Source organism: Anser brachyrhynchus (assembly GCF_964034855.1).
Source record: "Anser brachyrhynchus genome assembly, chromosome: 1".
NCBI classification, from domain to species: domain Eukaryota; kingdom Metazoa; phylum Chordata; class Aves; order Anseriformes; family Anatidae; genus Anser; species Anser brachyrhynchus.
This window is the reverse complement of record NC_137694.1, coordinates 92818202-92841415: the sequence shown is the minus strand read 5'-3', so window position 1 is coordinate 92841415 and position 23214 is coordinate 92818202. Positions and strand designations below refer to the sequence as shown.

The 23214-nt window shown below is 44.2% G+C and overlaps 1 protein-coding gene across 1 annotated transcript in view; it reads right to left on the bottom strand.

Moving 5' to 3' along the window:
- Positions 1-16151, bottom strand: part of MYH15 (myosin heavy chain 15) — a 64580-nt gene extending 48429 nt beyond the window's left edge. Inside the window, exons 1-2 of the mRNA XM_080576463.1 lie at positions 16128-16151; positions 1527-2163 (exon numbers count right to left, since the gene is read on the bottom strand). The gene's annotated coding sequence lies outside the window, so the exon portion shown is untranslated. The remainder of the gene's footprint in view (positions 1-1526; positions 2164-16127) is intronic.
- Positions 16152-23214: the final 7063 nt, after the last annotated feature.

Genomic DNA, 23214 nt, shown 5'->3' with positions numbered 1-23214 from the left:
TTCCTCCTGGGGAATGTAAAGCCCTAAGACAGTTTGGCTGCCAAATGTTTTACATCCAGTCCTCTCCACCTGCCACAACGCAAGCTTGGGATCTTCTGTCTTGTTGCTCTGAAGCAAAAAAAACTTTCTTCTTCCCAGACTAGCCTCAACTTTTTTCCTTTCTAAAGATAAAGAGCCTACCTAAGGACAACTATCAGCAATTATTTTAACATCATCTGAACTGACCAAAATTCCCAACTGGAGACAACTCAAAACTAGTACAGAGAAGTCTGTCTCCCACGGGGAGTGTCTTAGCTCTGGTAGAGCACAGACACTACATCAGTTCATACACTTAAACAGAACGGTGTTAAGGCATGTAAGTGCCATTTCACATTAAACATGCAAAGGTAAGAGGAGCCACTCCAGTCTTTATCTCTAGGATTCAGGACAGATTCTCACAAGTCCAAATATACACCAAAACTTTTCCATGTGGTTTAGCTCCATTTGCAGACCTCTTAGCAAGGGTTGTCCTGCATTGACTTTTTGATGTAATTTTGTTTTCATGTATATTTAGGGCTAAGCACTATGTCTAACATGTTACCGTGTAAGGAAGCACTTGCTACAGATGGAACAGAATCCCTTTTTCTGCAGCATTTTCATGTGCTGGGAGTTAAGACAGAGGCCAGAGCCCAGGAAGCACACAACCTGGGGGTGCAGAGGACTCAGCATGGGAAATACACTGCAAGATATGAGAAACTGGAAGTGTTGTTTGGCTTAGGGTCATAGGATTATTTGTAAGAGCTAGTATAGTCAGGAGAGAGAAGGCAGAACTAAGGTCATTCACTTTCCTTTCAGTTTACTTTGGCTAATAACAAAAAGAGGTAGCCCTTGTACATAAATTTTGGAAGATCCTTGGAAGCACCTGCTCCCTGTAGAAAACCAGTATTAGGACACAAATTCAAGTGGCACACCCAGAAGCACCAAAAATTTGGTGGTGCACGCAAATTTGGAAATCAGGGACCTCATCTTCCTTTGCTGTGGTTGTTGGAAGAGCTACCACAGTGCTGGTCGCTCAGCTGCTATACCAACAAAAGCCATCATTGCCTGCCTTTGAAAAGTAAACCAATAAATCTCCAAGGCTTGTAACCCTGTCTGGATTAAGGAATTCTTTGAAGCAACAAGCTGTTTAAAATTATGAACCACACAAATCATCACCTCTTACAGATGACAGAGAAGACACCAAACATGACTTGTAAGTAGCGGTCAACCATTCCACCCAGATGCATAATTATAACGGACCTGGCATTTTCCTAAATGTTCATTCTAGCTGGCTAAATGAATGCACTGAAGTTAGACAAAAAAGAAGCACGTGTTTGCCATCCTACCATTCAATCAGCATCCCAGGACAACCAACATAGTTCTATAAGTTTAGCGATACTCCTACTACTCCTAAAGCCATATGAAAACCTTATCACACCAAAACTATGGCAAGGTGTTAGAGCACAGCCGGCCACACACATTCGGAAGTGAGAAAGGACGGTACTCACCCTGGAGAGCACACAGTGTCACTGCTCTGCCTGGTCCAGACTTTATATACTCCCACCTCAAGGTCACCGGTGATGGCTTTTTAAAGGCATCAGGAGTTTTTCTTCATGCCTATATTTGTCCGCCGGATGAGGAGACAATGCCGGAGCAGGGAGCGCGTCTGGCTGCGTCCCAACCCAGGGGGAGGGCAGGAATGTCGGGGGGAGCGCTCCTCGCCCCCCGCCCCTTGTGGCTCTATTCTTGCTCCATGACTTCATGGAAGAAACTTTTCCTGCTTCTCTGCTGTGTTTGTGCAGGGGCAAGGATAGCTTCTCCACGTGCCTGAGGACTTAATTAACATTGGCTTGGGGAAGGGGGAAATTAAGATTACTCAGATGCAGCTCCCCTAGAAAATAAGAAGCAAATCTTGTGCAAGGGATGAGTGACTTTAAAGGGAATTTGGTTATGTAAGCCAAACAGCCTTAAAGCATCAAAGCAAGGATGCGAGTTCTCAAATTCCAGTCAAGCATCTTAAATCCCCTTTCTGGGCCCCAGAGAATAAAAGCCAAGCCCATCGGCTCAGGTTTGGGATACGTCGGTATTCCACCATTTATAAGAAAGGTGAGATGGCGAAGAAGTTTAAGAATTTATTGATTCTGCCTGGAAAGTAAACCACAGAAAACAAATAAAGCAAGCATCAATTTTAGCAAATGCTTTGCTTCAGCAAACTCATTTATGAGACTGTGTTTAGGCAATGTTTGGCCTTCTTGTCAACTCATTTTTCCTGTAAAACAAGTGCCATAAGTAAGTCGGGACTCATTTCACTTCAGCCCATAAACAGCAAAACAACCGACACATCCAGATTGATTTGCTTTCACCAGCATGGGTAGATATATAGGTTTCCTTTGGTTCCAGCATAAACTGAATATAAAAGCACAAGGGAAAAATAAAGGCTGTGGGCAATGCTTGCTGGCCAAAGGGGAAAAAACATGTTAGCACTTCAGAAAACTCAATTTCAAGGAAGCAAGGGGGAGCAGGGAGGGAGCTTGCCCATAGCTTCATCGAATTCTTAGATAACCACAGGAACAAATGGCTTTGTTTGTGACCTGGCAAGAAGAAAAGTATTTGCATACCGAATCTGCTATTTTTAAAGCTGCAGTCCTGAAGACTGGACAGTGACAGGTTGCACAGGCAAAATAATTATGGAAGAAATGGAGGGATTTGTGGAAGTGATAGGCTTAGAGATGGGAGATTGATGTGGCAGGTCTGAGGATCTGAGTGCTTTAGTGACTTGGTATTTTTAGTGTGAGGGGAATGCAACCAAGAGACAGAGAATCACTACTGCTTCACTAGAGACATGCCAGCTCCAGACAAATGTAAGCTGAGGAGAGGGCCCTTTGCTAAAGTTAAGAGTAAGGCTTTCAGTCTTGGTCTGGATCATCTGTAAAAGCAACCTGAGCTTGAGCTGCCTGTGTCGTGCTCTAGCACTCAACGGGCAGTTGTGCTATTCTTAATTATTTCCTTAAATCAGCATCACTTCCCACCCTTCCAAGCCTGCTGCTTTGTAGATACTCAGTACCCTGCAGCATGGATGTGTTTTGATGTTGGATTTAACTCATTGCCTTTTTGTTTTTACATCTGGCAACAAAGAACAAAGCTCATGACCTCAAATGAGGTGAATAGTGAATGACTCTCTAAAGCTTAAGCAGATGCTCCTGATCATGTAATTGAAAACTGGATAAACTGCATACATCACCCAGATTCATGGATACCACTAACCTGCTGTCAAGTCTAAGAATAAGATTATTTCATGCCGTGAGGATACAGCACACTGATGCTCTCTCCTTCTAGCTCATTTCTTTTACTACCAGCAGCTTTAATTCTAAACACAATATTCCCATTACCACCTACTTTGGGCAGAAGGCGGCATCTTTTGCAAATACTGTTATCACTTACATGTTTTCTGTTCTGTAAGTATTCAGCTTTTATCAGTCCTGCACAAACACTACAGTCTCTCTCCCACGCCTCCTTTTTCTTTTTAGGGGCTGCAAACAACTGTTTCTGCAGCTGATGCCAAGGCACTTCCAATGTATATGCCACTAAAAAGGGACACAAGACAGCACTGGGTCAAACACGATCAATTTATTTTCCTTGCTGGCCTGACATGAATTGGCACTACACACATTATTCCTGCCTTTCTGGAGTTTATTAGCTTTGTTTTAATAAGAAGCAGAATTCACTGAACATTTTCCCTAGATTAAATTTGTAACAGTGACAACCACAGACACTTGTCTCTCGCAGAGGCTACTTTTAGAAAGGTTAATGCTGGTCACCGTTTCTGGGGAAACAAGGGCCTTTGATAAGAAGTGCTTGTGACAAACCTATTTTTAATGACATTACATATTAGAAAAGAATGCAATAACATTTATCAGCTCTAGACACAGATAGTGTCAATAGTGTGGTCTTATATAGTAAAGGTGACACCTGGGATCTGTAAAAGCCTAATTATGAAACCCATTCTATTTTATTAGAAAAAAGCAACCAGCCCAGTGTGTTCTGACAAAGCTGGCCTTTAGACTACCGTCAATAAAGCATGCTCTGTAATAAACTGGCACTCCTGAAAAGCCGGATCAACAAGATAGAAGAACTCTAGTTAAAGATACAGGTGCTTGGAGAAAGTGTCTTCTGAATCACGATCTTCTGGGCTGCTCCGTAAGAGAGCAGACAGACTGTCCCTCCGCAAGATGCATCTGAGTGACTGTATTGAAAGAGATTGAGAGCCTCTTATTCACCTCCAGGCTGTTTTGGTCATTGCTCCTTGCTGATGTTTTACTCTCTGTTTAAAGGACGCACAGGAAAGAGGCAAAATGAACTAGCTGGGTGTTGTCTGAAAGAAAAAGGCCATCCATACGGTTGTAAGGAAGATACAGCATCACACCCAGCAGCAAATCCAGGCCCATTCTGTAGGAGCAGGTGAATTTTCTCTTGTGAAGAATTACACTGCCATTATTTAAGCTGCTGATGCCCCAAAGAGAAATTGGAGGGGGAGAGAAGCTTAGCTTTAAAAATAACAGCACTCTGCTACATCTGAAGAAAGTTGGAACTAAACAGTATATTTAAAGTATGTTTATGACAGGCAGATTAACATTATTGGGACAGGAGACTTCCCAGTTTGTGCAAGCCTTCCTGCTCCAGTGCATGTGCGGGGCAGTGGGCACAGACATCTGCAACCTGCAGAGGGAGGAGTAGCTCCTGTTCACACTTTTTTCAGAATAATCATTTTAAGCAGTTTCCTCTATTTAATTCTTTGCTGATAGCTACTGTGTGGCGTGCAAGCTTACCATTGATAGTATAAAGAAAAGCTAAGTTTTTCTATGGAAGGCACCTGCTGTTATGCCAGCGTGCCAAGGGACATAATTCCTAAGCCAGAAAAAAAACAAAAAACCAAAAAAAACCAACTCAAGTGCCTTTTGAACCACTGACATCCATGATCTATTGCTCTCGGTATGCAGACCCCTGCACCGGAATACCTCCTCCTGCATGAGCAGCCTGAAACCACCACCAGTGGTGGCAGAGGCCAAATGCACGAAACCGCAGGAGGCGAGAAGCCAGACTCGGGAGCATCGCCAGGCTTCCCACAGGGCTCTGCTCCCACCCCTGCCGAGATGAGCAACCTCTGAGAGCTGTCACTGGTGCCTCTGCCCCGCTGACACACGGCCATTATGCTATCTTCAGGGCGTTTGAATAGGTCAGGGCTCTAATGGGGGAGTGCAGCTTCTGGGAGCGAGACTGACAGCGCTTGGAGAGCGGATTACTGGCGCTGATAAATCAACCTCGGGTTGACTTGCACACCCCAAGAAAAGTAAAAAGGTGAAAACGGTAAGGAATGAGCCTAAGTGAGTAAACGGCCTAAGATATTTGGCTGTGGAGAGGTTCTGGAAAAGGGAACAAAGGTTTTGGTCATGTGCCTTCTTATACCTGTCTCTAAAAGCTGGCATTCCCCACCCCGCCACAAAAAGCTTTCAGTCTTCAACAACTTCAAGTGTCCCCCCCGACAGTTGGGTCAGGGACTACACAATGGCACATTTTCAGAACTGCTCTGCATCCTTTGCCCAACTTCCACATTTCCTGATTGCCTTTAGAGAGTTCCCCTCCCCACCGCCCCCTTCCAGTGCTCTGCATTATCTGTAACCACTGGGGAAAGGCAGAGAGTTAAATGCCTTAATAATGTATGTAAGTAGTTCAGGTTAATCTTTTCAGTATTCATTAACCAAGCATTTATTTGCACAGCACGTCATTAGAATTACTGAAGCCCATTCGCCAGATTGTGCCCTTCTGAAGTTACTAGTCAGAAGTGATTTAGCCTTGATGAAGGCAGAAAAGAAAAAAAAAATCCATGAATTTCTCTCTAGAGTTTGGAAGGCAGGGTGCTTCATTACCCAACCAGCCTGTGACTACAATGTAATCTCTCTGCTCAAATAGTCCGAAAGCCCCATTTCCATATCAACATACAGCACTGCCCTAAAAATACTTGGAGGCCTTCAGACAACATATTCCAGCTCTCAGTGCCAAGCTCCTGCAAGACAACTTGCCTTTGTTTGTCTTTTCTACATTTCAGCCTCAAGCATTTAAAGCCTGCCTCTTGGAGAATGGCAAAGATAGGAACAGACTCACCTATTTTTGCTGCTGCAGAGGTTGATTAGTCAGAGGTGAGGGGGAAAGAAAGGGAAATATTCATGCCTTTCTAGATTCAAGCAACTTTTCAATTTTTTGCTTCTGTAACTCCAAGTCTTAGCTTGACTCCTTGTCAAGGATTGTTTGCTATCTTGTGTTTGCTGTCTTGTAGCTGTGCTTACCTTATGCCAATTGCAAACTATACCAAAAAAATGCACCAACAGTTTAATCAGCAAAATAATTGCCTTGCAGAGATACTTACTTAACACTGCAAGAGCTGAGAAAACAGACCCTATGTGATTGACATGACACTAAATAGCTGGGAGCCACTGCAGGAAGCCAACTGTGTGATTTTTCACTATTTACATTCTGTAAGCAGAGACAAGACACTGTCTCTTGCCAAGTACAGCTATGCTGAGACGATCACCTCAGCCAAGAAACTCAGTCAGCAAAGCTTGAAAAAACAATCCCAGTTCTTAAAAATCTATTTCCAGAGATGTTACTTTCTGCCGTAAGCTCGAAAAAGCACAAGTCTGTGCTTTTGACATGGTCTAATGACTTAGAAGCTTGACTGACAAGAAGCATCAACACCTCCCAAAACGGACACACCATCCTTCTCTCTAGTGGCACTGTTCTGAAGCAAGTGGCTGGGGTGTGCATATAAATATACATATATTTATATGCCTGTGTATATCTAAACATATATACACACACGTGTATATGTTTATATAAATATGGAAAAAAGTTTATTTTTCTCACCTCTCCCCTCCCAGCTATGGTGTTCCACACTTGCAGCTTAATAGGTGACAAAAGGGACTTGTCCTGTGCAGACCCCACAGAACTGATCCTGGGAACTGACGCTGTACCACAGCCAACTCTGCCACTGCCGTGCTCCCCCCCTTTCACTGCACCCAGCTCCCCCAGATAGCTCATCCTTGCTGCCCAGGTTCAGCCCCAGCAAGACCAGGGTCTGTTCCTGAATGAGCACATCACATCTGAAAACAAAATCATTTATGAAAAGGCACAGAAGGGCATGACTGGAAAAGGGGAAGAAGTACCAGACTGCAGCATGCCAGGCTGCTGAAAATGCTTGTTGCTGTTTGGGTGAAGAGCAGGGGTGGGAAAGCAGAGATGCCAGAAGCAATGAGAGATGGGTCAGGAAGGCTACAGTGAGAAAGGGCCATGCTGGACCAGCCAGAATAATCCAGAGCATTTGGAGATAGGCTGTGCTGTGTGTCCAGACCAAAACCCAATGGGAGATCACAGCCAAGAGGGGTCAGGCATTGCCTTTGCAGAGGAGGACTGCCTCTGCTGCAGGAGCCAGCAGCAGCTGGGATTTCCAGTGAGGTTACACGCATAGCTCCCTTTGGAGTCATAGCAGCTCCCCGGCAGCAGCTAATCATATTGCAACAGAACTGATTTTAAACGCCTTTTTTGTAATTGAAATATGTATTGTGTCTTTGGGGGGGGGGGGGGTGGGAGATGAAAAAAGTCAAATTATATGCTTGAGAATTATTGCACAAAGCCAAAGTGCACAGTACACATCCACAGTTTTAAGCACTTCAGTCTCACACAATGGTCTAGAAGAAAGAAGAAAAGAAATAACACATCTGGTAGGATGAGGTAAATGACGGAAAGACGGATTACTGGAAAAAACACTGAGCAAGAATGGGAAATATACCCTGCCTGCATCAGTGGGGGCCTCAGAAGCTTCACTTCAAATATCAGTAGCTCAGCAGCACGGAAACACCAAGCTATTCATTTGACAGGACCACCAGCCCGGTTGAGTAATTTGTTAAATTTTCATCAAAACTCACTCAACAGGAAGCATCAGGCTTCAATCCAGCACGTCCCACAGAAACTTCTCACCAGCAGCTCAATCTATTCAAACCTATTCACCGAAAGAGCACTTGGGAATTGTGCTGGTTCAAGGGCTGCTGCTGCCCTGCGGGTGCAGAGCTGTGCATAAGGTCTCACCTCTCCTAGTGCTGTCCTGCAGGTCGGGCACCTGTGCTGTGACTCTGCTAGAGGAGACCGTGGGGCCCTGACAATGGTTCCTGCACAGCAACAACATAACATTTTTATTTATATAGCATAGAAAGATGTACATTTTTAAAATCATCACTGACATTTTTCAGAGAATCCAAACTTACAGCAGCAGGCTTAACTGAAAAATTTGACACAGAATTTTTAACAAAAATACAGGTTATTTTGGGGTATGAAAATTTGCTATGGAAAAAAAAGAAAAGGAAACTGTAAAATAGATTATTCTGCCTCTTGCCTGTCAGGATATATTGGTCCTGGTGGAAACTCTGGTCCTTCTTGTCATACTGCAGTTGATGAACAGGATTTTTTTAGAGCAGAAAGATCTCTGCTCCCATTGCCACCCAAATGTGCACCAGAAGAACCTCAGAGTAGGAACTGCAGAACTTCAGGGCAGATGATTTCCATTGTTTTTTCCGCATGGTCAGAATACCTACATTCATCCATTACTGATGCACCTCCATCCTACAAGACCTGCAATGTGTCTATTATTAAAAAAAAAGTCGCAGCGATGCAGATATTATTTCTAGGAAAGAGGAACTGATCGAGGCCAAGGTAAGGGCTACGTCCACATATGCAATGAAGTGGACAATTCATGCTGATTTCTCGTCACAGAGTTACAAGGCTGATGACCTTTCAAAGAAAAGGGACTAAGCAGTCTGGTCATGGCCATGCTGATGGACCAGGAAAAGCCACCAGGAAAAGTAATCTGACAGCCTGCTCAGACAGTTTCAGTCTCCGTGGGGAGACGAGCTTCTAGCCAGACAGGTCATCTCTTTCAATGCTTACTTGGTCTAAAGAGTAGCAATTTTACCCATGTAAAAGCTAATGGCATGTCATTCTTGTCAGATCAGTTTATTTTGAATCAAGGAGAAAATTAAGATGTGTGAGAATCAGATTTTAGATGTTGAAAGCATAAGGAGCAGCAGCACTAAGTGGCACTGCTGTTCAAAACAGAAGAGGCAAACATAGTCAAAAGATAATAACAAACCCATTATATTTCAAGTTACAGCTCAGAAAAAAAAAAAATGGCTTACTCGACATTGGACACACAGATTGGAGTTCTAGCTACTTGCAGCTAGAAACCGTAAAACCATCATGAACACACTTGAACTACTTACAGCTTTCTATTGCCACACAGGGTGTGCAGCTGGGGTGATGAAAGAAGCATGCAAATTGGGATATGGGTTGAATTTATTTCAAGAAGAGAAGGAATAGAGAGGGAATCAGGAGGCGGATGTATGGATCCTTTCCCATAAATAATAAAACGCTCTCAGACTGAGTCCACCAGTGGGCACCAGTGCTGTCCCATAGCCACGACACGCAGGCAGGTCTTACTGATTTGATCACACGGTACATGTAGAGTTCAAAGAAAGTAATTACTCCCTTAACCAGAAAAGATGCGATCCTTTGAACTACAGCTTCAAGATGTTTTTTGGTGAGCATTACAGACTATAAAACAAGTATGAACATGCACTTTCATACAGGTTATAAAAGGGAGGTTGCAAAAGGGCAAATGATACAAAATTCTCCACTCTCTTCCCGTTCCCCATCTCACAGCCTGTTTGTTAGCAGTAACAACGTGTGACATGTCACACACGGCTCTGCTGAGCTGAGCTCCAGACCTCTGACACTAAACCACTAATAAAGTCATAACGTGGGGGTTGGAAAAAAAAAGCTGTCCAGGTCCATAACCACAGTTTGGTAGCCAGCAACGTGTGACTTAATCCAGCTGTCTCCATTAAATGTCTCCCACCACTGTTATCACAACCAGAAGCAAAAAGGGTGTTAGCAAAGGGGAGAGATTTTTGCACAGTGCTCTTTAATTGAAGAGGGTTTGTGTCTGCCTTACACTTTTCAGCTGAGCAACAACGGGATGAGGAGAGAGTGCCTGTGCACCAGGGCACGCATGAGGACTGTCAGGCAGCTGTGAGAGTAGCTCGTAACCACATGCATTCAAAGAGTGGACCAAATAGCAATCCAGCTCTGCTTTAACATATGAATATAATTTATTTTTCCTTAGCTTCACCTCCTTTGTCTCCCTGCCTCAGCTGAGGACAAGATGATCGAGGGGCCAGCTCCTGAACTCCCTCCTCCTCTTTTTGGACTCTCTGGAAGTGCACAGCAGGAGAGCACCAGGAGAGGTTGTCACTTTTGGCTCTGCACTTAAAAAATAAGAAGCAAACATATACGGGCAAGCAAAAAAAAGAGTGGATGTCATTTAATTCTTATTCCTCTTTTATTCATTAACGTCTCCAAAGACTCCTACTTCTTCACCCCCCAAATAAAATCTTCCTTGGAACAACAGACTGAACACATCACCTCAGATGTTTTTACAACCTGACAAAACATATTAAGCACTAACATCCAGTTCATCGTTCTCAAGATTCAGCACTTGTCGTGTCTATCAGAATTTCTTTAGAGGTCTAAGATACAAAAAAAAAAAAAAAGGAATCCAGCAGCTGCTGAGAGAGTATATTCCTAGCCTTAAAGGATTAGGGGCTTTAAAAAATAATACTAAAAAAATTAAAAACAAAAAAACAAACCCGAACTAATGATGGGAACAGATCATTAATATTAAATATATTACGGGATATTAAAAATAGTATACCATCCTACTGCGTTCACAGTATCTCTGATGAGGCAGTCTAAGTAAATCCAGCCTTGTACATATGCATTCAACTTAGAGAAAAACATTTCTTAAGGGTGGAATTACAATTAGGAATGTGAAGAGGAACACGACAAGGATGGTCACTGATCCAGGAAGCTAAGAGATTAGATAAAAGATAAACCTGACTAAAATAAAGTAATAAACATACACAGCTTGGGGTCCTCACTTATAGGGTACTAATACAGGGTCTTAATATTGCTGTATAGTGAGGACAGATCATGACTACGGCATCCGCATGTTTGTATTCCTACTAGCTTTTATAAGCCAATTCCACCTTTCTGAAGTCATTGAATGAACAATCGCTATAACCCATTCATTTTTACAGGCTTTAAATTAAAAAAAAAAAGGAGAGCTTGTACAGAGTAGTGGTGTGAAGATCCTACTCTGAGCTCTGCTAGCACAGAACTTGTGCTGTTCTCTGTGGCTCTGCCTCATCCCCACCAGCAGCCAAGGTCTCAGTGGTATGGGGGACATTTCATGCAGCAATATGCAAGCCACTCAACCATTAAGGCATTAAACTTTTAAAGACAAAAGCAGAGTGGCATGGTTAATCCACCAGGGAAAATGTATGCATGCCTTGTCTCCCCCATCAGATTGGCATTTCAGGCAGTACAGTGCTTGCCTGCAAATTAACCTGCAGAAGCCTGGTAATATTTTGCATTCTCTCCGATACCACAGTGGACCAATCTAAGATTTTTTAGCCTGGTTGTATACTATACATAACATTAAGTACAGCCATTATTAATAGCTTAGCTTAATTATTAGCTGATACCTTCATATGCATGCAGACATAAGACTTCAATTATTTTTAATTATATGGAAAGTTTCAAGTGTCTGCTTTATTCCATTAAGATCACTCAGAACTCAGTAAAAGCGACAAACGCTTAATTTTTAAATGACAGTTCCTAATTAATTTGAACTCTGACTAGTTAAAAGATTTGCAGATTCCAACAGTCTAGCCCATTTTCAAATGGCAAATCTTTAAGCCTGCAGAAAAAAATGCTCTACTTTCCATCGAGATTAAAGACTCAGCCCCTACTTTAAGTGCAAAACCCCCTTCAGCTCCAAGGTACAAACAGCCTCTCGAGGATACCCAAGTCCATTGCTCCCACTCACATAAAAATCTAGGCTCTGGAGACAGGAACAAGAGCTTCAGCCAGAGCCTGTGGTGGTGACAGCCTGGGGTAATCCCACTCACCTACCAAGCTTTTATCTTTGTGCAGCTCTATATAAAAGGGGAAGCCAATGCCCAGCTCGGACAGCTGCTGACAGACAGCCTACAACATTAAAAAGGAAAATGCATTTGCTAGGTACCCCCACAGAAACACTAGCTTCAGGGGATAGCTTCAGCAAGGGACGATAAAAATATTTATATCTGTAACCAATGAAAAGGAGGCTTATGGCTGTGCTACGGATCTCTCAGCACCCACAGCTACATTTACCCTCGCTGATCAGAGAGGTGAAACTCAGAGCGACAGCCCTACAAGTCAGCAGCTGGACTCTGAAGCCAACGTGGAAAGAAGGTGGTCTTCTCGTATTGTGTATACCACAGCCCCAATGGCCAACCAGTCCAACCAAGCCAACACCATTACATGTCATTTCCACCCCAGCAGGAACACCAGTAGTGGCACAGAGACAAGGCAGCTGAGGTCGCTTTTTCATGGAACAAAGCAGGGCTTAAGGAGGACAAAGGACCCAATCCCACAGTGTGTGAGTTTTGCTGCTTTCATCGTGCGCTGCTTTTAAATGCCTGAAAATCAGGTTGTTGACTGGTGTGAACAAAGTTGGATTTTCAACACAGCAGCTTCACACAGCTGCTGGCAACGAGCTTCCTTCATGCACAAATAGAGCTAATATACACAGAGATGGCTGGCTAGATTTCTCCAAGTAGAGTGAGTAATGCACATAGCCATAGTAACCAGCTCCTGCCTCCGAGCTTTCCTGTACTCTGAAGTCGACATGTGTGTGCACGGATCTGCAGAGAGGAGTTTGTATTTCTCCTGGTTGGAGGAGCGAGCACAGGAGACCTGGCTCTGCGATGCCGCGACACGCTGCAGCAATGACACAGAGCGACCTTGCCTGTTGGTCTCTAAGTGGTTTTCCAGCATGTCACATGCATCTGTTACCCACTTATCGACCCACTTGAGTCACATAAACCAGCCAATACTCTCTGCTACGCAGGGTTATTTACTGCACATCAATGTTGCATTTTTAATATTTCCAAACAAAATTCCCAGGCAAGATATGAATAGCTTTAAGGTGTTACAAAACCATTCTCAATGAGTTCCTAGTTTCACAGTAAGACAGGTTTATAGTTAGCCTTTACACTAGCATTTTGTCTGCCTAAACCATCCTGCATCTGAGGACATTGAGCATTGTGTTTTAAAGATACAGGCATGCCAGAGCCTTTAACGCAAGATAAAATCCAGTCTCACTTGCACACATCAGCATTTGTAAGTGTTGGCACCTGAGTTATGAGCTCAAGACCCAGAGCTACTAGGTTTTATTCCTTTGTAAACAGGTAAAAATAAACACACCTTTTCTTACCCTTTATGGAGATGAAAACATTGCAAAGAATAAAGGACGTGTGTACTGTGAAGAGCAGAGTGAGCTGCAAAGATTACCCCAACAGGGCATACAGAAAGCACTACTTCAGCTGGTGAGCTCTTCATTGTATATTGCAGTGTCTATATAGAAAATTAACAAATCGAATCAGATCATAGCTTAGACTGCAGAGCTGTGCCTGGAAGAGGGAAAAATCCCACCTTCTTCCCTCAGAAAGCACTAAAGATTACAGAGATCTCTGCACAGAGCAACAATATGCAGGTAAGAAAAATCTCAAAGCTATTGTCGTTTCCTACTGTTACACAGTGCCTTACTGAATGAAAGGGAAGCTGGCTGTGTATGAACTGTAGAAAGGAACTGATTTCATCCAGCAGTAAAGAAGATCTGACCTAAATTGCTGAGCTTAACTTTACCTTGGGCTATGGACAAGTGCAGAAGATGTTAGTCACCACTGCAGAGCCAGTGCTGTGTACCCCCATTGAATTCCTTCACCTACCCCTAGGTTGTGAGGCACCCTTGTAACTGGCTAACAAAAAACTAGTGGTTCATGTCAGTGGCAAGAATGATCACTGCTTAATATTTCAGTCCAGAAGAGTTCTCTTCCAACATGCCCTTGTTAGATTTGCCTGTGACTGATGACGTTTAATGAGTCTGGGAGAAATCCAGGAAAATGTTATCACCGAACAGCAGACAGAGACTAATGCCAGGCTTCAGCTACCTGCTTTAAAATTTTAATCACACTTCAGCACTACAATGAATGGAAAATACTTACCAAAAAGATTAGCACCATTCCTTCTATCTCTCCTCTAATCACTTTCTACCTTAAGGTCTAGGAAATGGAAGAACATGGGGGAGGCAATGGTAGAGGGGATGCTCCGGTTTCTGTAATGCAACCACCTCATGCTTCTTTGCTCGTGGGGCAAAAGGTGCTCCTACACCCTGCATATCCAAGGCTGTAGCACAGACTTTTTAAACTTGCATGCATAATACAGGATAGTAAAGTTCTTACAGAACTTAAGACTGATATTTTAAATATTTTCCTTCTAACGTGAGATTTATTGACACAGTAAATCATTTTCTTAAAAGAGTCAACATGATATTAAGAAAAGATAGAGGAAATGTAACAAATATCATGCTCCTAAAAAACAGGAGTCTCCTGGAGGACTCCTTACCTCAGAATGGCTCTCACTTTGGCTCACCCTTTAGCAGCATTTTACAAGCCTCCTTGTGTGCAGACTCGGTAAGCTAATCAAATTGTATCTGCAGTTTAGGACTAGCTTCCACATTTCCTTCTCCCCAGCTCATGAATAAACATGACAACATCAGGTCCCGAGTAGTTAGATTTCTAATCAACTATGCTTAGGAGCAGGAGGAAAAGGGGGAAGGAAAATCGCCATTTGAGTACTCCAGGCTTCAGAAATAGAACTAAAATTGGAGGCTGCGCGACCCCACTCCAGTACCTTCGTGCGTAAACGCTGTGCCTCCAGCGATGTGATTAGATGTTATTTTTCCCCTGGGGGCTCTGCCTCACTCTGCGAATGAGAGAGGCCTGCGTGGGGAGGAAGGCAAAATCAGATGGCAAGGGAGACACTGCTGTCTGCATGCCCCTTTTTGCTCTGTTGCTGAAGCTGCCTTCTGTATGAGTCAGAAGTGAGAAAAGATGATTTTAAGATTCAAGTAATTGCTGGCTGCATTAGTATGCCAGGATGCTTCGCCTCAAAGTACCTGGGTGACAGCAGCAAGCAAGCCAGTTACACCAGCCTTTAGGCAAGCAACCACTATTTCTGGTTTTATTTTCAATGCAACTCAGTTGTGATGCCCTAGGTTTGCAAAAACCTACTGATTTGTATGGGAATGCTGAGTAAAAGCCCATGAAAGTACTGTATACCAAGGGTGCAGCCAAACACATGAAGAACTATGTTTTGGAGGTATAGATACTTGTATCAAAACCATACCTGTGCATGCACGTATGTATTAAGTGTTATGGGCCAGGCTGGATGGGGCCTTGGCCAGTCTGATCTAGTGGGTGGTATTCCTTTCTATGGCAGGGGGGTTGGAGATGCATGATCTTTAAGATCCCTTCCAACCTGAGCCATTCTATGACTAACAAATGGAGGTTTTTGACATTTCACAAAAGGAATCAGAGATTAGCAGCTTACCTCTATTTGCTTTGTGGTTCTCTGTCGGTAACATAAAGGTAATTGTACATAGATACAGTTAATAAACGCCATACAGCAATGAAGATAGAAGGGGGCTACCCATTAGACATGCCTTCATTTGTTAAATAGCTACAGATCAGCAAAGCTCCTTCACATGTATGTAGGTGTTTGGACAGTCTAAACAGCAGCAGGTGTCCGAGCAGCTAGATCTGCAGCTCACCCAGAGAGGCAGGAGCAGTTTTTAATCCTGGCATTGCCCACAGCCCGTAGCCTGTTACCTCTCTGGTGGGGACAAGTCACCTCGGAGGGCAGCATGCATCAGCCAGCCCAAAGATGGCGCTCCTTAAGCGCACCGTGCCTAAAAATAAATGGCACTTCAGCCACAGGCATCACACAGGTCAAGGGGTGACAACAGCCTCGTGTACAGAGGGTGCTGCTCCCCAGGGTATTAACGCCTCCCCCAGCAAAAATTACTTCTGTTCTTGCTAATGAAAGGCAAAAGAGGAACTTACTTGGCCTCCGCAGAACACAAGCAAGGCAACAGCTCAATACCTTCCAGAATATCTTGAGGAATTTCACAGCGTCAAAGCAAACTGTTAAACTGATCCTGCAGTGAACACAGTAGCTCTCAGATTTCTTACTGCTTTTGAAAGCAACAAAGAAGTTGTCTTAATTCATCTCACCCTGAATACAAGAAAGAAAATTAAAGGCTTCTTTTAAAACCTATATTCAAATCCAATTGCTAGATATGCGATAAAAATAAGCCAGAAGATATTTTGTTAAGCTTTATCCTCAAGAGATAAAAAGAGAAACAATTAAGGCACGTGATATGACACACAAGCAAGCAGAAATGGCTCCTGACTTTGGCACTCAGCCCCCATCAAGATTAAACAAAATATATTGTAACTGAGCAGCACTAGATTTTTTTTTTTTTCTGGGGCTTACCATAAGCCTCTGGATTTTTAAATTACAATAGCCTTTTACTTCCTTCAAAGGTTATAGGACTTTTTGGCTGTACTGTAAAACACTGCTGAAATGCAACACTTGGGTATCAATATAAACAAATACATTCAAATAGATTATTCTGAGGTAAAACCGAGCCAAAACAACAGCTGCTTACTCACAAAATTAGTTTTTAATAACTTAATACAGTGCAAAACCCTAAAACACATTGTAAGCTCAGTTGCTCAGAAGAAAAATGTAACTAATACAGTATTTACTGTTGCACGAAGGCTCTGTTACATATGGGGAAAACGAGGTCTAGCCATTCTTGCTATGTGGGAGATCTCAGCATTACTGAGTGTTTGTTTTCCACGCAGAGATAACCTTTTCAGAGATGTACTTTGGCTCAAAGGGAAGGGATCCTACAGAATTCAATCAGCACATATTAAGTGACAACCCACAGGCTGGAGTTAGAACAAAGGCTCTGTATCATGAGCCAGCCACATTAAAGGCGAACTGCAGCCAATTATACTACAGTAGCTTAGCCAAGGAAATCTGGGCTTTATCCACTCCTGTGTTTCTTTAGGACAATATTCTCCCTTTCCCTACATTCTGCTTTCTTATACCAAAACATAGGCAATGCTGGAAACACCCCACAAGGAAAACAGTTGCACTTGCCATCTACCTGGGCTCCCCATCTCACAACGAGGAGCGTGTAGGCCATCTTCACACTTCTCAAACACCAAAGAGTTCATTTCTGACACAGCTTTAAAAGGAGATGATGTTTTCAAACCCAGCAAGCATATAAGCAGTGCTTTCAAAATCCATCTAAGCATCAAGCGATGCAATGCCCCCTCTTGAGTAATATATGCTGCCCTTGGTTTTGTACCTCCTTTAAGAGTCTCAGAGGTCTGTATCAAAATAATAAAAAGAGGTTCTCTGTTCACAACTGAATTACATACTGCCCAAAAAGATACTTCAGATCATTCCCAAACATGAAAGAAAACGGGAGTCATTGACTGCTTTCTTCAGGGTCATGCAAAAAAACCTCATCTGTCAGCCTAAGAGCTCCAGATTCAGTTTTTAAGTGTAGCAACATTGGTGTTTGGCACCAGATTGACTGCTTCCAAATGATATTAAAAATTCTTGCTATACTGTGACCAACGCTGTCCTTGCAGGACATTTTTCAAGCTAAGCTAGAGCCTGCACTGCAAGACTGAAGTTCTGTGCTCTCTGCTCTGTGCATCTGTATTCAACCTCTTCTGATATTCAGACAAAGTTTTGAGCAGAGATATATTAGTATACTTTTCTATTTACATTTCCAAGGACATGCTCGGTAATAAAAGATCTATTGTTATGAGCACAGTGAATGCAACGTTAGCTCAAAAAGCAGCGGAGCCCAACAATAATGGATTAGGAAGACAGACAAACACATTACTGGTAGCAACACATTTTATCAGAGCTCCCAGAATTCCTCAGCTTCCATTTCAGACAAAAGCTAATGCCATAAATGCAAACAAAGCAGAAACAAACAAAACCCACCACCAGCAACAACAAAAGAACAAACACAAAAACAACCAACACACCCCTAAACTCACCTTCTAGAGTCAAACTTGCTTTTATGGTTCAGTTAGGAAGTCACGCAGGCTTAAAAGGAGGCATGGAGTGCACACAGTGCTAATGCCAAGCCTGAAACATACCCATGGATGCAGCTAGCTGCTCTTATTAATTCCCCTTTAAAAGAATCCCTAATAAGACAAGATGCTACCAACTGACTACCTGCTCTTCAGCCAAGACTGACAGTTAATCCAGATCAAAGGGCAATGTGTCAAAATGGACACAAGGTTGTTCCTTAGGAAGGAGAGCTTCACAGATTGCCAGAACCTTAGGCACAGCAGACTTGAGCAGAAGGTGGACATAAAATTAAGGATCCATAGTACATTGTTATTTCTGTTCAAGAATGAATACCCTCTTTAATTAATGAACACCCTCTTTGATTAAGATACCTTTTTTTTTTTTTCTCCCTGCAGTCACCAAAAAATCCACACTTGCCATTCTGGAGACGGAGATGCCCCTTGCCCTAGCTGTCAGGCATGGTCAAGGTCTACCAGGATACTTACATGAATAGCTATATGGTTTTCAGCGTGACATAATTCAACCTAATTCCTTGTGCCTCATTTCTACGTACTCCTAGGAAAGTATCCAGTTTAGACCGGGCTGGGATAGAGATACACAAATGTGTCACTGGGATCTAAAGCCAGCAGACTTTCCAGCTTCATCACCCTGCAGGAGGGAAATTGGTGAGAAAGTTGAAAAGGACGCATGTTTCAGACAGCGAACAAATCTGGAGATTTCACAAGTAACCAGACTGAAATGCATGGAGGAGTGTGTTTATATACAAACCAACTTTGTAGGGTTGAAAGCATTTCTTGTGAAACAAGTGCTTGCCTAAAAACACTAGATCTTTGGTTGTTAACAGTAAATCCTTTTAAGTAAAAGGAGCAGAGAGCATCTTACATCTTCACAAGAACACTTAAACTAAATCCATAAAGCTGTGTGTCAGTTTCAATGGAGTTTGTTCCATTTTTTTGGGAGAACAAGTGTAAGTCAAGTACATTGTTAAAGAATTCCTGGAGAATTAGACGCTCACCTCCAAATCAAGACAACTGTAAGCACAAACAATACATAATTCCTGGCCCACATTTAACACTTCTGACACTGATGATTCAGTACCGTAAGAAGTGGATTTTAGACTTCTTCACTCTGAATTTTGTATTTTGTTTACACAGCCTTTAAATACATCTTTGTTGAGGACTGGCTCGCTGCGCGTAATCACATTGATATCATGCAGCTGCAAGATAAGGAAATGGCGGATTACCGCACCCAGCTGGTCTAGAGAAACAAGAGCAAAGACACGTACGCAAGGCTTGTCTGGGAACTCTTGTGAGAAATCCCAGGCAATTAGAAACAATGATAGTAGAGGGCATACTGCCCTGGGAGTTATAGTTAGATTAGAAATGGGAACTAGCGGATAGAAGAATGCGGAACTAACAGATAGGGCAGTAGATGACGCTTACCAATAAGGAGCTTGGCTTTTGCAATATGTATGAGCTAATTATTCTGTACACGATAAAAGACAATTGAGCTATCCATTAAAGCTGAAGCATACTTAACACTCATATTGAGCGTTTGTGTCTTCCCTCCGTCGACAACAGATGGCGCCCGAACAGGCCTTGCTGGACGAGAACCCTGAACGAGTAAGCCGGTATTAGGCGACGGAGTACAAGGGGAAAGCCGGTTCTGACTACGTAACCTGGAATCCGCGGAACATAAGATTGGGGCGAGCAGAAGGCGACTCGGGAAGAGCGCCCGGGACGAACCCATAGCGGGTCCCGCCGGAACGCCGCGAATGGAAGCTTTCTACGGGGGCAACGGCACCGTGAGTAAGCATGGAGAAACAAGCGGCAATTAATTTACTTAAGTGCTTTTTAGAAAAGCGTACGACACGCTTTGCACGGGGGCAACGGCACCGTGAGTAAGCATGGAGAAACAGGCGGCAATTGATTTACTTAAGTGCTTTTTAGAAAAGCGTAAGACGCCAGATATAGATTGTCATAAAGAATTACAGGGGTTAGTGGCCTATGGGGTGGCGAAGGGCTGCTTTGTTAACCCTGACACATTGTTTGAGGAGGATGAGTGGCGTAAGTTTGGTGATATATTGTTTGAGGAAATGATTAATGAGAATAAGACGGCTAAGAAGCTGGCAAAACCATGGCGGGCTGTTACGAACGCTTTAACGATATATCGGGTAGAGCAGAAAGTGGCAGCCGCTGCGACACAACGGCTGCGCAAAACGATGAGGGCAGATGAAGAGACCAATCCGTACCCCCTCCCTCCATCAGTCCGGCAATTCACTATGAAAGCCCCCGGGGGAGGGGAGGAGGGAGCACAACCCAGTGCGCCTCCTCTACCCCCGGCCCCCGGGGGAGGGGAGGAGGGAGCACAACCCAGTGCGCCTCCTCTACCCCCGGAAACTCCCGAGGAAGAGGCGACAGGGGAAGGGAGAAATAAGAATCCATTCTTAGAAGATATGAGGATCGAGTCAGGAGGGTCGGAGAGGGCAGGACTTTGGGCGAGGATTGCAGGGGAGGCGTTGCGTGAAGGCGATGTCGGGGCGGCGACAGAGCTTGTAGGCGCCTTCCCCGTAGTGTACTCTCCGCCCAACGCCCAGGGCCAGATAACTGTTACTATGACAAATCTGGACTGGAAAATACTGACCCAATTGCGTGCCACGGTAAATGAGTCAGGAATACGTGGGGAGCCAACGAAACAGATGTTAGACTATCTGTGGTCCACTAATATACTGCTCCCCGGTGACATTCGTAATATCATGAAGCTAATACTGACGCAGCATCAGATTCTGCTGTTTAATGCCCACTGGCATTCAGCTTGTCAGGAGGCAGTTGCGGTGCAGCGTCAGCCCGGAGATCCATTATACGGGGTCACGCTGGAGGAGCTTTTGGGGGTCGGTGCATACAATCGCTTGGAGGCCCAGGCCCTAATGGGGCCGGATAAGGCAAAAGCGACCATGACGCTAGCTAGGATGGCACTGGACCAAATTAGAGAGCCTGGAAGAATGCCCTCCTATATGTCCATCAAGCAAGGGCGAGACGAAGCGTTTGGAACATTTATTGATAGGGTTGCCGCAGCTATACAGGTAGCTGGGTTACCCGAATATCTCAAAGGCCCTATTCTTAAACAATGCGCCCTTCAAAATTGTAATCAAACCTCTCGAAATGTTCTAAATACGCTGCCCAGTACCTGGACTATAGAAGAGGCTCTTGATCGATTGTCGCGGATACCGATAGGCTCGCAGGCGCTATTGATTGACGCTATTCGAAAGGTAGGGGAAAGTATTACTCAGGGACTGCAGGCTAGTCAGTCGCAGGTATTCGCCGCCCTTGCCCCCCTGCAAAGTGGAAAAAGACCTCACTCGTCGAGAAGACCTGCACTACGCTGCTATCGGTGTGGCATCGCGGGTCATATGAAGAGGCAATGTGGGACGGCTAATGTGTGGTGTCCCTCTTGCCGATCTGATACGCATAATGAAACCGCTTGCCGGCGGAAGACCCAGGGAAACGGGAAGACCAGCGGGAACCGCCGCCCCGCGATGACACAAAAAGCGGCTTTCCCCTCAGCAGCGGCGGCAGCTACGGAGACTCCAACCGAGACGAATCCTTTCACCTCCAACCAGCCACCAGAGGGAGCCTGGGGATTGGATTTGGCAACCGCAGTAAATGTGACTTTGATGGACAATAAGCCTGTTGGGGTGAAAACAGGCGTTATGGGACCTGTAAAAATTAATAATGAGCCTGTTGGAGCACTTCTGATCGGAAGGTCATCGGCGACATTAAATGGGGCTTTAGTGTTAACAGGACTTATTGATAAGGACTTTACTGAGGAGATACAAATTATGGTATCAGCCATGTTCCCTCCGCTACATATACCGAAGGGAACTCGATTGGCTCAATTCTGCCTGTCTCTTGCCAAAGCGACTGATCCCTTCCGCACCTGTTTGTTCGGGGTCCCAATAGGGAACAAGGAGGAGCTGAAACAACTGTTAGCACCATATTCCGCAAGTACTGATTTGTTCGATCTTTCGTCCAACCTCTCCGACGCCGTTGTGGCGGCGCTAGTGGCTCTGAACACGAGCTTGCCATGGGATCCCCAAGAACTGGATTTGTTGGGATCAGTGGCGGTAGGGAACACCAGTAATAACTGGACACAGACGTGCTTTATGTGGAATAAAGGAAAACAAAGTATGACTCAATGGACTAATGTGACCTCTCACACAAGGGGGTTCGAAGCTAATAGCAGCTATTGCGGGTACAACGACACCACCAACACCACTATGGGGGCATACGGGAACGAGTCAAGCACATGGCCAAGGCAAACTGCTAAGGCCTTACCACCTGGTATATTCCTGATCTGTGGAGATCGAGCCTGGCAGGGGATTCCAGCAAATGCACACGGTGGGCCGTGCTATTTGGGACGCCTGACCCTGTTTGCCCCTGATCTACATAGTCAAGAGCTGCGAAACATTACTCGACAATGGAAACGCCGGACGAGACGCAGTCTAAAAACCTTGGGGAGTGACTGTGATGATCAGGTCGAGCTCTGGGGTCCTGCTGAAAGGTTCTTTTCGGCGGCACTTGTACCTGGAGTGGCGGTGGCTCATGCTATGGCTAGTCTTGGGAAACTAGCTTGTTGGGCTGTAAAACAAGCAAATGTAACCACGCAGATACTCACAGAAATGGCTCAGGACCTGGATAGCCTGAGACATGCTGTATTACAGAACAGAGCAGCGATTGATTTCCTGCTGCTGGCACAGGGCCACGGTTGTGAAGAGCTCGAAGGAATGTGCTGTTTTAATCTCTCGGACCATGGCGAGTCAATCCACGAGCAACTGAAATGGCTGAGAGACCACACCAAGAAGATAGTGGTCCAAGATAATTGGCTTGATGAACTGTTTGCAAATTGGTTTGGGAACATGGGGGGTTGGATATTGGGTCTGATAAAAGAAGGGCTACGCTTACTGCTAATAATTGTCCTAATTATAGTAGCGGCGCGAGTAGTATTTAGTTGCCTAATAAAAAG